This window comes from Emydura macquarii, unplaced genomic scaffold, assembly GCF_026122565.2.
Source record: "Emydura macquarii macquarii isolate MOO-44397 ecotype Brisbane River unplaced genomic scaffold, CSIRO-AGI_Emac_v2 contig_1027, whole genome shotgun sequence".
In the NCBI taxonomy this organism is placed as follows: Eukaryota; Metazoa; Chordata; order Testudines; family Chelidae; genus Emydura; species Emydura macquarii.
Genome location: NW_027131164.1, coordinates 3,082,750 through 3,094,858, shown reverse-complemented (window position 1 = coordinate 3,094,858; position 12,109 = coordinate 3,082,750). Strand labels below are relative to the sequence as shown.

At 39.7% G+C, this 12,109-nt stretch overlaps 1 long non-coding RNA gene across 1 annotated transcript; it reads right to left on the bottom strand.

Moving 5' to 3' along the window:
* Positions 1-5,513: 5,513 nt before the first annotated feature.
* On the bottom strand, positions 5,514-11,794 carry LOC137150805 (uncharacterized). The gene is made up of 3 exons (XR_010919064.1): positions 11,705-11,794; positions 6,904-7,053; positions 5,514-6,250 (listed from the first exon to the last, which is right to left on the bottom strand). It is a non-coding gene; the product is annotated as an uncharacterized lncRNA (long non-coding RNA).
* Between the last annotated feature and the right edge of the window lie 315 nt (positions 11,795-12,109).

The following is a 12,109-nucleotide window of genomic DNA, read 5'->3' as shown; positions in this document are numbered from 1 at the left end:
CAATTCTTAGTGATTTCAGCTCTTGGTGATTGCACTGAAGAGTTGGCACCTCACAGGTGCTCCATCCTCTACACTGTCTTTCACCGGAACACTATCCCCACACCAATTTATCAGTGATTTCAGCTCTCAGGAGCATTGAGCAGAAATAAAGGACTCTCAGCTGAGTCTGATCAGCTCTGTCTTTAAATCCTGGAGAGGAAGTATCAAGCAGCATCTAGGACTCTAAACAGAGTCCCCATCCCCATCACTTTTTGTAAGTGAGATTAAAATTAGGGTGCCCCCTCAATTAGATTATGTTAAATACAGTTCTGTCGCCCATTAGCCATACAATAAGGATAACAGTTCATTACTCCTACATCCAAGACCTAAGTGAATTTAACCCAAACCAGCTGAAATTAATCATTTTGGCAAAGCAGGTATGTCTGCTCTTCACATAGGCAAAGTAGGTGTGTCTATGCAAATGAGGTTCTGCTTCTGAGGTCTTTTCCCCTAGTTCATCAATAGATAGCAGGAAAGAGCTCATTCAGATCATGGCCTTAGACAGTATATGATAAAAATGCTTGTATTTGTATTAAATCCTAGCAGTTAGACCCATAATTCAATGGTGTTATTTAATTAATATTGGTTTCCTTTATGACTGAAACTTTAATAATCTGAATTGGCTTTCAATGGTACACAAAGAAACAAAAAAGGTTTATTTAGTGCATCTTATCTGTTTGATGTACTGTTGATTTGGGCTGATATTCTCTGGGGAATGTAGAAGGTAAGAACTGATGAGCAGGATAAGGAACTCAAGAAAATCCAGTCCTGTATTCATGAGTACAATTCTGTGCAGACGCCAACTTTCCCCTGCCTAGTAACAGGAGTAAGACTAAACAGGGGCTTGAGCAGCAAAGTTATCATTTATTATTTGTGTTACCATAGTGGCCCCAGTCATGGACCAGGACTCCATTGTGCTAGCCACCAGATGAACTCAGAACAAAAAAGATCGTCTCTGCCCCACAAAGAGTTTATAATTTAAAGATCCAATCCTGTTCCATGAAAATAAATGGGAACATTTCCTTTGACTTCTGTGGGTTCAGGATAATACCCTAAATGCCTCATTTCTTTTCTGAAAATCACCAGGTAAATCAGTGTAATTGAGCACAGTTTGGATGAAGAAAGGATGAGTGGGTGGGTTGCTGGAAGAAAGTCCACCGTGTAGAAGAACAATAATAAAGATTACATCTCTTACACCTTCCTGGTGGTTGTTTCTCACCCTGAAAGCCTGATCATCCATTCCTTTGGCACAATATTTATATACTTTATATCTGTAATATTTAGCCAAGCTCTCTCTCTCTGGATATGTTGCCCTCCTCCCACATAGAAAAAAAAAGGATGCAGTCAAGTGTGATGCTATCTAACCACGCCACAGTCCATAGTGACTTGTAGCTAAGGGTAGCAAAGCCAGATAGGAGATCTAAAAGAATCAGCATGGACACGAGTGGAAATTTCCAAAAATGCCTCAGGGAGTTAGATGCTCATTTCACATTGACTTTCAATGGTAGCTTAGCACCTAATTCCTTTAGGCATTTTTGGAAATATGACCAAAATGAAATAACTATAAGGTGGGTGTACAACTGGGTAAAAGACTGTCACAGTGGGCACCCCGCAGGGGTATACCTTAAGTCTGGTACTATTCAATATTTTCATTAACAACTTGGGTGATGGAGTGGACAGTATGCTTAAAAATTTGCAGATAACGCCAAGATGGGAGCGGTTGCAAGCACTTTGGAGGATAGGATTAGAATTCAGAATGATCTTGATAAACTGAAGTATTGATCTGAAATCAATCAGATGGAATTCAATACAGTGCAAAGAACTTCACTTAGAAAGGAAAAATCAAATGACCAAATACAAAATTGGGAAAGGCAGCAGTACCTGAGAAAAGGATGTGGGAGATATAGTAGATCACAAATTGAATATAAGTGAACAATGTGATGCTGTGGTGAAAAAGGCAAATGTAATTTTGGGATACATTAACAGGAGTGTCATATATAAGACACAGGAAGTGGTTGTTCTGCTTTACTCAGCACTGTTGAGGCCTCAGCTGGAGTTCTGTATCCGGTTTTGGGCACCACACTTTAGGAAAGATGTGGACAAATTGGAGAGTACAGAGGAGAGCAAAAACAAACACATACATAAATAAATCAAATAAGATGTTTAGAAAAGGCAACGTTAAAAAAAACTGGGCATGTTTAGTCTAGGGAAGAGAAGGCTGAGGGGGGAAATGATAACAGTCTTCAAATATGTTATAAAGAGGATGGTGATCAATTGTTTTTTTATGTCCACCGAAGGTAGGACGAGAAGTATTGGTCTTAACTTGCAGTAAGTGAGATGTAGGTTAGATATTAAGAAAATCTAACTATAAGGATAGGTAAGTACTGAAACTGTTTACCTAAGGAGATTGTGCAATTCTCATCATTGGCTGTGTTTAAGAACAGGTTAGACACACACCTGCCAGGGATGGTCTATGTATACTTGATTCTGCTTCAAAGCATGGGGAGTGGACTACATGACCTCTTAAGGTTCCTTCCAGACCTATGATTCTATCCCACATCTGATCTTTGTCTATCACCAAAAGGTGATCATCCTCTAGCAAAAGGAGACAGGACTAAATTCAAATGGAAAGGGATCCTGGAAGTCTGGCTGACCACTGTCGTTTTTCTCAATAACCTTTCCTAAAAAGAGGAGGGTGGAAGAAATCGATTATTCTGAATTGTCAGCATCAAGAGAATGCTTGCTGAGCTGCAGGATCTGATGTTTTAATGGCAATCATAAATTACATGTACAATTTGGCCTCTACGTTTTAAAAATAAGGCCCTTATATAGTAAATAAGAAATGTAACCCTTTTGCCAGTTGGAGTTGGCAGCAAGAAGGGCCGGGATCAATAGCTAGGAGTTCCTTTCAACAATAGAACACAAAACCAACTCGAGCCCCACACCCAGTCACCTTGGACAATTACACATCACCCCTTGGGCACTTTAGAGGCAATACTTCCCCTCTCACAAACACAGAGACTGAGTGTAGGAAAGAAACTTAAAATAAAAGGGGAAAAGCAGCCCAGCATTAACTTGGGAAAATGCTGCAAGCAGGATTCATAGGGATAAAACCATGAACAAAACACCCACCCCAGAGTACATTGGGCAGTGTCCTTTTGCCTCAGGTTCTGAAGTCCAGCAACCAGAAGTTGCTTTGATGTACCCTTCCCTTCACAACACCCCTCTCACAGTTGTTATCCTTAGTCAGTGTAGACCCAGCGTTCAGAGATGCAGCTGCAGAGTTCACTTCCCACCCTGGTTGGGGGAGAGAGGAAGAAGGCCCCTTGCTCGCTCTGCTGTCTAGATGCTCCGCCAGCCGCCCTGCTGGAGGCTTCACCAGCCGCTCCTCGGAAACGTGCTTCTCTCCTGTAACCTCTGCTGGTCATTCTCCTGAGGTTCCTCACAGCTCTTAATGATTTCAGCTCTTAGTGATTGTCAGTTTTTAATGAGTGAACCTCAATGCTGGAGCTGGACAGGAGCCTTGTCCCACACGTGATTTCAGCTCTAATGATTACTTAACAAAACAAAAGACTCCTAATGGAGCCTTAATTAGCTTTATCTTTAAGCAGTGGAGAGGAGCAGGTTAAACTATGCCTGGGACTCTTAGGCAGAGCCCCACCTCCCATCAGGAACACCTATCCCCACTTCCTCTTTTACAGGTGTCTGGTGTCTGATCCCCTTGTTTATCGAGTTCAGTTCAGCTGACCGTGACCTGCTCAATCAGGACAGACTGAACACAGGTCTGCTGCCCTTTGCTCATACAGTAAGGATAACAACATTTCATTACCCCCGCATTCAAGTGAAATTAATTTGTAAAGTGATTTGTAACCCGCCCTCCCCCCAAAGTCAATCACTTTGACAACACAGCTCTGTCTGCTGGATATCTGTGCAGAGTGGTGGTTGTGATCATATAAATACTGTTTGGTCCTAAAGCCTTCTCCAGATGGCTTTGCAAGGGGGAGCTCATTCAGGGCCTGTTTACAGAAACGTTGCTTGAATAATTTATTTGTGTGTGTCAATTTAAAATTCAAAGATGCTCCAGAAGACAGTAATCCTTCCCATTGCAGTTTCAATAGAAAAGACTATACTGGTTAAAGCTGTATTGCCCACTATGTTTCTATTCACAAACAGCTACCTTGCACTGTGTAACACTACAGAACTGGCTTTTCCTGGTTAATTCTCTAAACTACTCTTCTATTTTTTATTAGAGCTTTTTGTCCCTGACAACTATACTTTTCTTTAATCATCGTTTTCAGAGAGGCAGGTTTCTAAAAAATAGCTCAGTCTATTCTAAATGTTCACATCTGGATGCACATGTCATACATACAATTTGCTGCATTGATGTGTGTGACACTTTCAGCACAAACACACACATCGGTTTGTCACCGAAATACTCAAATTAGCAGTATTCCATCCCAAGAGGGATACCTTAGTTTCTACATCAAAGAGACTCTGTTACACTTAATTGTCCACATGCAAATTTGACTTATGTAGCCTGGTAGTGCTTGGTGTGTCACCTGAAAACAATGTTTAACGGGGTTTGGGAGAAGGTGGGTGGGAGAAGTCAATCTCTTGCTATGATAATTATTGGTGTAAACTTTTTTAGGCTGCTTTTCTATCAGAGGATGAACACCCACATGTTTGGAAACAATCCTACACCTGTCAGAATCCTTCTACATCCCCAAGAGACAGCTCTTTTTGTCAGTCATGAACGGCAGTGATATAACAGTGATATCTTACAGGATATCCCCACTGAATTCGTCACCAGGAGACAGAGTCTATCTCCCTGCATGTAGACAGATTGCTGCATTAGAGCTTCCAGGGACCACTAACTTATGCAGTGGGCTGTTTTGACTACTGGAGCACCCCAAAATCTGGAGGGTGCGGTGGTGTAAATTCTTGTTGACCCCTTCTCCTGGAGACGTAGCAAGAATTGGTCCTCAAGACTTTGGGAACAAACAAAGAAAGGACTGCTTCTAGAGAATCCTTCTCAGGTTTTAAACGGAGCTGAGGGCATAAGGGGACAGAATTTTGGGAGATTAGTGAGTTCTGTGTGAATTTTTTATATATTAAAGACATGACTAATAAAGCTCATATTTATGCATTTCACTACTGGATCCCAGTTCTTTGATTTAAGGAATGTAGAATGAACAGTGATCAACACACATGACATGGATTTAGGGATGTTTTGAATTGAATCATCACAATGGATAGGCCCTTTGCTCAACATTAGTGAATTTCTATGCTGTGGCCAGTACCAGATACTTCAGAGGAAGGTGCAATACATCCTGTAATGGAATAACTGTCTATATGGGGTAATTTCTTCCTCATCCTTTAGCTACCAGTTGGTCTTTGTATGTTCTGAAGCTTGAGGATTCACAACACTTATTGTTTTTTTTATATCCTAACTAATATAACAGTGTGTGTTTTATTATCCATAACTTTTATTCTTGGTTTCAATTATACCTTGTTGCAATGAGTACCAAGGATTAATTATGTACTGATTAAAACATATTCCTTTTTGTTGGTTTTAAATTTGTTGCCTTTCAATTTTATTAGGTGTCCTCTTGTTCTTATTTTAATGTAGACAGACATGCCTGATTTCCTTTGTATATACCATTCCTTGTTTTAACTCTGTCTTGTCAACACTTAGTCATCCGCACTATAAATTAAAGTCCTGATCTTTTCAACATCTCTTTTTATGGAGGATTTTGCAGGCCTCTAATCACTTTATCTTGGTATTTTTCATTTCTGCTACATCTTTATTTTGTTTGTTTCTGATGGGGTAACACTGACCATCCATAATGACATATGGGTCTTTGTCCTGCGTGGTTACAGTTAATTTATAATGCAGCAATTTGTACCTGTAGCTCTTAGTGAACTTGGGTTTTGAATGAACATGGACTGAATTTCAGGTGCCAGGGAAGGATTTATGATTTCAGGTGGAAAGCTTGCAAAGTAAATGGTTTCCCAAAGTTCCTATTCAAAGCCATGGAAGACTTGATTGCAGACTTTTTAGCTTTGAACAGAAAAGGAAAGGTTCACTGAACCCTCTGAAAACTGAAATGACAGACTCACACAACTGTACTTCCAGCTAACCTCTTGAGATATTGCAAGCTTCATGTGACTTCATGGAATTCCACATGATTTATGGCATATCACACAGTACCTTAGGAAAAATCAAAAGATAAATTAACACACATCACCATAAAAAATGAGTACATCATGTTTAAAAGATACTATGTGACACATGACGTGATATAAATGAGGTGACTTGAAAGTTAACTGGTAGCACTGTTTTACGAGCAGAACTCTCCCTAATGCTCGCTGAATTAAAGATGGGGTAGAGTGTACCATTTCTTGTAAAGTAAATGCTTTTAAAGAGGATCATTCATAGATTCCAAGACCAGGAAGGACTATTGTGATCTAGTCTGAACTGCTGTATGAAAGAGGCCGTAAAACTCTCCAGAATAATTCTTTGAGAACATTTATTTAAAAAAAAACAAAACCCAAAACAATCAATCTTGATTTTAAAATTGTCACTGTGACCCTTGGTAAATTGTTTCAATGGTTAATTACTCTTCCCATTAAAAAATGTATGCCTTATTTCTGTCTGAATTTCTGTCAGTCTGAATTTGTCTAGCTCAGATCATGTTCTACCTTTCTCCACTAGACTGGAAAGCCCATTGTTAAATATTTGTTCCCCATGTAGATACTTATAGATTAATCAAGTCACCCCTTAGCCTTCTTTTTGTTAAACTAAAGAGATTGAGCTCTTTCCCTACCATGATATCCCCTAATGTTTTAATGGTGAAAACCTACCACACTGAGAGATGATTTCTAGAGGATGATCACAGAGATAATGGTTCTTCCCAGGGTGAAACATCATCGCACGCTAAGCTCTTTGGAACTATTGTGATGAAGTGGTTATAATATTCTGCACAGTTGGTGACCTTATCTCTCTTCCATTTTCTAGTGGAAATCGAAAGGTGTATTTTTAATATCATATTTTTGTGGTATTTTAACAACTCTGCTAAAATTAGAGCTAACGCTTTAAGTGTAAAATGTCTCCTGGCCCTGCTTGCAGGTTAATGAGCTTGGTAAGTCAGCTGGCAAAGAGCTAGCAAACAGTAAGGTGGGTTGAGTTGTGCCTCACTGCCTTAAGGAGCAGCCTACTTTGTCACTTTCTGATTTGGGTTCTTGTGTGTTAAGGTTCTGGAGTCTAAGCAATAAAGTAGAGTTACATTACAACTTTTCAGCAAGAGTATTTACGAATTTATCTAACGTCTCAGGGGCATATGCTGTGAACATAATTTTTAATTTGATATCTAAACATTTCCTTTTTCTATTTCTCAATCAGGCGAGTAGCAACTCCTGCAACATGATTCAGAATATTCTTCTGAAGTAGATATGAGGCCTGAACTGTAAAATGCAGACTCCAGTACAAATGTTTTAACTCACACATTTCAGATCTGTTTGGTGCTAGAGTTTTGAGTCAACTTCTTTTGAAGGACAATGAGAGAGAGTCAAAATTCAGATCTCAGCTCAGGTGCAGATCCAAACAACTGCCTCCCATCCCCCCAACAAGGATGTGTTTATAGAGAGTTTGGGTCTCTATACTTTCTGTGTATCAGAGTGCTCTGCTAAAGCGATCGTGGAGAAAACCTGGCTAAGAAGCTACCAAGGCATGTAACTCCTGTACTGCTTGAGTTATCATGAAACCTTTTAAATAAAATGAAAAGATGTGGTTTTGGGGAATCAAGGAGGAAATGACTACCTCTGGGATTTTCTTTTTCAATCATCTCTGCTTCAGAGAAGGGGTGCGCTCCTGCCCCAGGAATTTTGTACAGGAGGTCTTATCCTGACTCACATCCTTGCCCAGGTAGAGCACTTAACTGAGTGTGGAATGTGAGTTCTGCAGAGGAGAGGGGCTTCTCCCAGCTTGTACCCCTGGGGCAGCGAGTGAGTATTTTGTTTACAAACAGAGGCAGGGTGATTAAAATAAGAAATGTTCCAGAGGGGTAGCCATGTTAGTCTGTATACAGCAAAAAACAACGAGAGCTCTCTAGCACTTTAAAGACTAACACATTTAATTTCTGTAAGCATAAGCTTTCGTGGGCTGCACAACTTATGCCTACAGAAATTAAATGTGTTAGTCTTTAAAGTGCTACAGAACTCTCGGGTTTTTTTTATGATGAGAAAGGGCTGGTGATTAGATTAAGGATCTGGAAGTTGTTAGATGAGCCTGTACAACAGGGTGTTGAAGAAAAAATGCAGGGGACTCAGAAGAAATATAGCCAAGCCCTCTGAGCCAAGGTTACATTCAGAAAAGAGGGAGATGTCAGGGTCCAAAACCAAGGGAAGGGATATCAGTGGTATAAGTTCCTACTCTACCTATGATACTTATGTGGCTCCATCATGGTAGTATCTGAGCACCTCAAAATGTCTAATCTATTTCTCCTCACAGCCCTTCTGTGAGCTAGAGCAGTGTCATCCCATTGTACAGATGGGACACTTGAGGCACAGAGAGACTAAGGGCCTGATTTTCAAAGGTATTTATGCACCTAATGGCATTTTCAAAAGCGTTTAGATGGTTGGGTGCTTTGTAAACCCCACTAGACATCTAGTTGCATCTTCGGATGCCTAAAAACTTTTGAAACTCTGTCGCTAAGGCAAGGCCTGAGATCATACAGGAAGTCCATGTGGGAAGTAGAACCCAGATCTCTCAGGGCTTTCTCTCTGCTGCATGGTACAAAAAGACTCTGATAGATGGGAGTAAAATCAAGAAGGCCAGTTCTCTGAGACTCCTGCAAAATGGTCCCAGGCAATTGGGAAGATGTCATGGTTGACAGCATGAAAAGCAGCACAGCGGTGAGGAAGAATGAAGAAAGAGAATGAGAGTCAGATGAGAGGAGATCACTTAACCTCCCCCTTCAAGGGGTGGCAGGTTTTGTCCCATGCTGGGTTGTAGAGCAATGACTGCTGTGAAATTTTGCATTGTAACTGAAAACCATTTTGTTTTGTCATTTTTTGTTCTGAGAAAAAGAAGGAAAGAGAAAGTGCTGTATGAGTATCCAATGTGTTTGTGCCTCAAATTCTTGGGATTTCAGCTGTATTCAGGCCAATTCTAGAACAAAGAATAGAAATTACATCCATAGTCCATAAAGTCAACGATTATTGTCATGATTTGTATTATTCACTGGGCACCATCTGTGTGCTCAGCACTGTTTAAAAAATGGAGTCCCGGAGCCAATGCATATAAAAAGTGTAGACCTAGATAAGATGTCTTAGATATTTAAATATGAAATCTATAGTTATTGAGCACATGTTAATATCTATGAGTGGAGCCCGATGGCAATAGAAGTTTTACCTGATGAAGGACTGGAATATTTGATCTTCACCTTTTTTTCCAAGAGGAGGAGCTGCCCAGATCTCCTGTGCCTGTTTATTTTCACTTCCTGCCTGCAGTGGCCCTGATATACCTCAGAAGACTCAATTTTTTCTCAACTTTAAAATGTGGGATTTTCTTGGTTTTTGGTTTTAAATATTCTCCTGTGAGACCTGCAACTCAATCACTGTAGTGTTATGTTTAAGAGCCTTCTGGAAAGTAACTAGCCTTTAAACAAAGGTGAAAGCAGTGTTGTCAACTCTCATGATTTTGTCATAAGTCTCATGATAAGTATTTTCCTTAAAGGCCCAGCTCCTGGAGTCAAGTGGTTATGTGATGGTTTTAGCCTTCATTCTTAAAGGGAAAGTAAGTTTCTAGCCCTCGTTGCTGTGGAGAAAGCTTCAAAATGTGAGCCCAGTGTACCCTAAAGGCTCAAAAAGCAGAAGGCAATAAAAAAGAACACCAAATCTATGTTTTATATAATCTCATGATTTTAAGCCAATCCTATGATTTTTGATGAGCCTGACTCATGGTTTTTGGTGAGCCTGACTCATGATTTTTGGTGAGCCTGACTCATGATTTTTGGTGAGCCTGACTCATGATTTTTTTAACATTTGGGGTTGGCAATACTGTGAAAGTGACTTGAAAGTGTTAGTTTCGTTCCTGTTTAAAGTCAATTTCTGGTCTACTATTTGTAGTATGGTAACAGCTTTATAACCTCAGACAGGTGCAGTATAAACTCACATGACCTTGCCCTACTAGGATGCCTTCAAACATTAAATTATCTATTCCAAGCTTGGTGAAGCACAAAAAGTCAGTAACTTAAATAATAGAAAGTAATCTAGATTTTTCTACAATTGTTTCAATAGTTGTATTCAAGAGTTCGTAACAGAGTAAAACTATACATTAAAACTTCAAACCTAACCACTGCCTCTTACATGACTTGACACAAGATGTCAGAACACATTAGTATTAGAGGTGAGTGGATCTAATATTTATTTAATTTTTACTCTTTATATAGGAAATAGATACAGGGCTCCTGTCAGCAAACTTCTACACTTTTATCTGCAAAAAAACCCCTAGAGTTTCCCAGGTGCCTAAGTAGCCCCTGGAATCACAGTTAAAGTCCCTGCTACCCAATCTGAAATGTTGCCCCTCATTCAGAGACAGAATAATAAAGAGCAAACATTGCTGGGGGAAAACTCCATTACCCTTCAACAAGAGTTAATGTTGGATCTGGTATTTGTTTGAAAAGCTGAAGTGAAGAATGTGGAGTTGTTTGTTTGTGTGTTGGTCTGGTTTTTGTTTTTTATATTGAATCTAAGCCACGGTTAAAGTCAGGCAGAATCAAAGTAAGCTCAAAGCAGGAGTATACCCCTTTTCCCTCCCAGGCTCAGTTAAGCAGCACTTCCCTCAGTTCTCCCCGTGTTTTGACTGTTGTAGTGTGAACACCCCTGCCTGTTTTAATTTACTTAACCACTGAATATAAGGAACTGTTGAAAATTGCCATCATATGCAGATGACATCCTGGCCTGAGATGTCAGCCTGGAAAAATTTAGTTTTTCCTGTAGTTTTTCTGAGGAGATAGATGACTAAGATTGTTTAACAAAAAGGGCCAGAAAGTCAGCTAAAATAGGTCAACATTTCTGTTAGCCAGCTGTGACACTACTAGCCAACAGCCTTTGGGGGCTTAACTTGCTTGCCCTGCAACTTACTCTTGGTATTTGCAAGAAAGCAGAAAATCTTCACTGCAGTCACACACCTGATTTATAGTGATGACAGTCAAGGGTTTGAGTAACTGATGGGATAAAGTGAGAGGTCAAGAGTGGGTGAGGAGTTGTTGAAGTGTGGCTTTAGAAAAGTCATTGCAGTTGGTCTATTTCTAGTAAATGAGTTCCTACACAAAGAAATAGGAATGCTCCTTCAAACTTCAGACTGCCTGAGTTTGAAATGCTGCCTGAGTCTAAAATGTGTTTACAATAGTTTAATAGCTTATGACACTGTTTAAAAATAAAACTAGGACAACCACATTTTCAAAGAGAAAATCAAGGACACTAGCCCTGAGAAGTAGCATTTAGAGGGGATAGATTTAGCCAAAGACAATGAAATAGAGAAAGCAAGAAAAGGACCAAGAAAACAGAAAGTGATACTAATCCCACCCTGTATTTTATATTCTTTTGACATCTATATAATTTTTTCAGCTACTTTCTCCCTTGTGGTCAGCTTCTTCCCTACCTCACTCTCTCCCTTCTATCATATCCCCTCTGTAGTGAAGATGATTTTAAAAAAAAGCTAAGACACCAGCTGGGTCCAGTTTTATAAGGGATTTTGTTAGTCCTAATTAAGGTGGAGTAATAGGAGGGTTTAATCCACTTGTGGGCTGTTTGGGCTCTGCTGGGTAATTATAAAAGTCTCACTGTGGCATCTTAGAGAGAGAGTGTGAGCTAATAGGATATGCAGTTTCAGAAACATTTTTTTCCCTGAGAATGGTTTTGCCTAGAGGACTTATTCTTGTAAATGAGAGGCTTATTTGTTATGTAGTGTTTCTGGATGAGTTAAAAAATTCTATTTATTTGTGATATTTTTACATGAAATAAATATTTTAGAATAGAATGGTTATAGCCTGGTGATTCTCACATT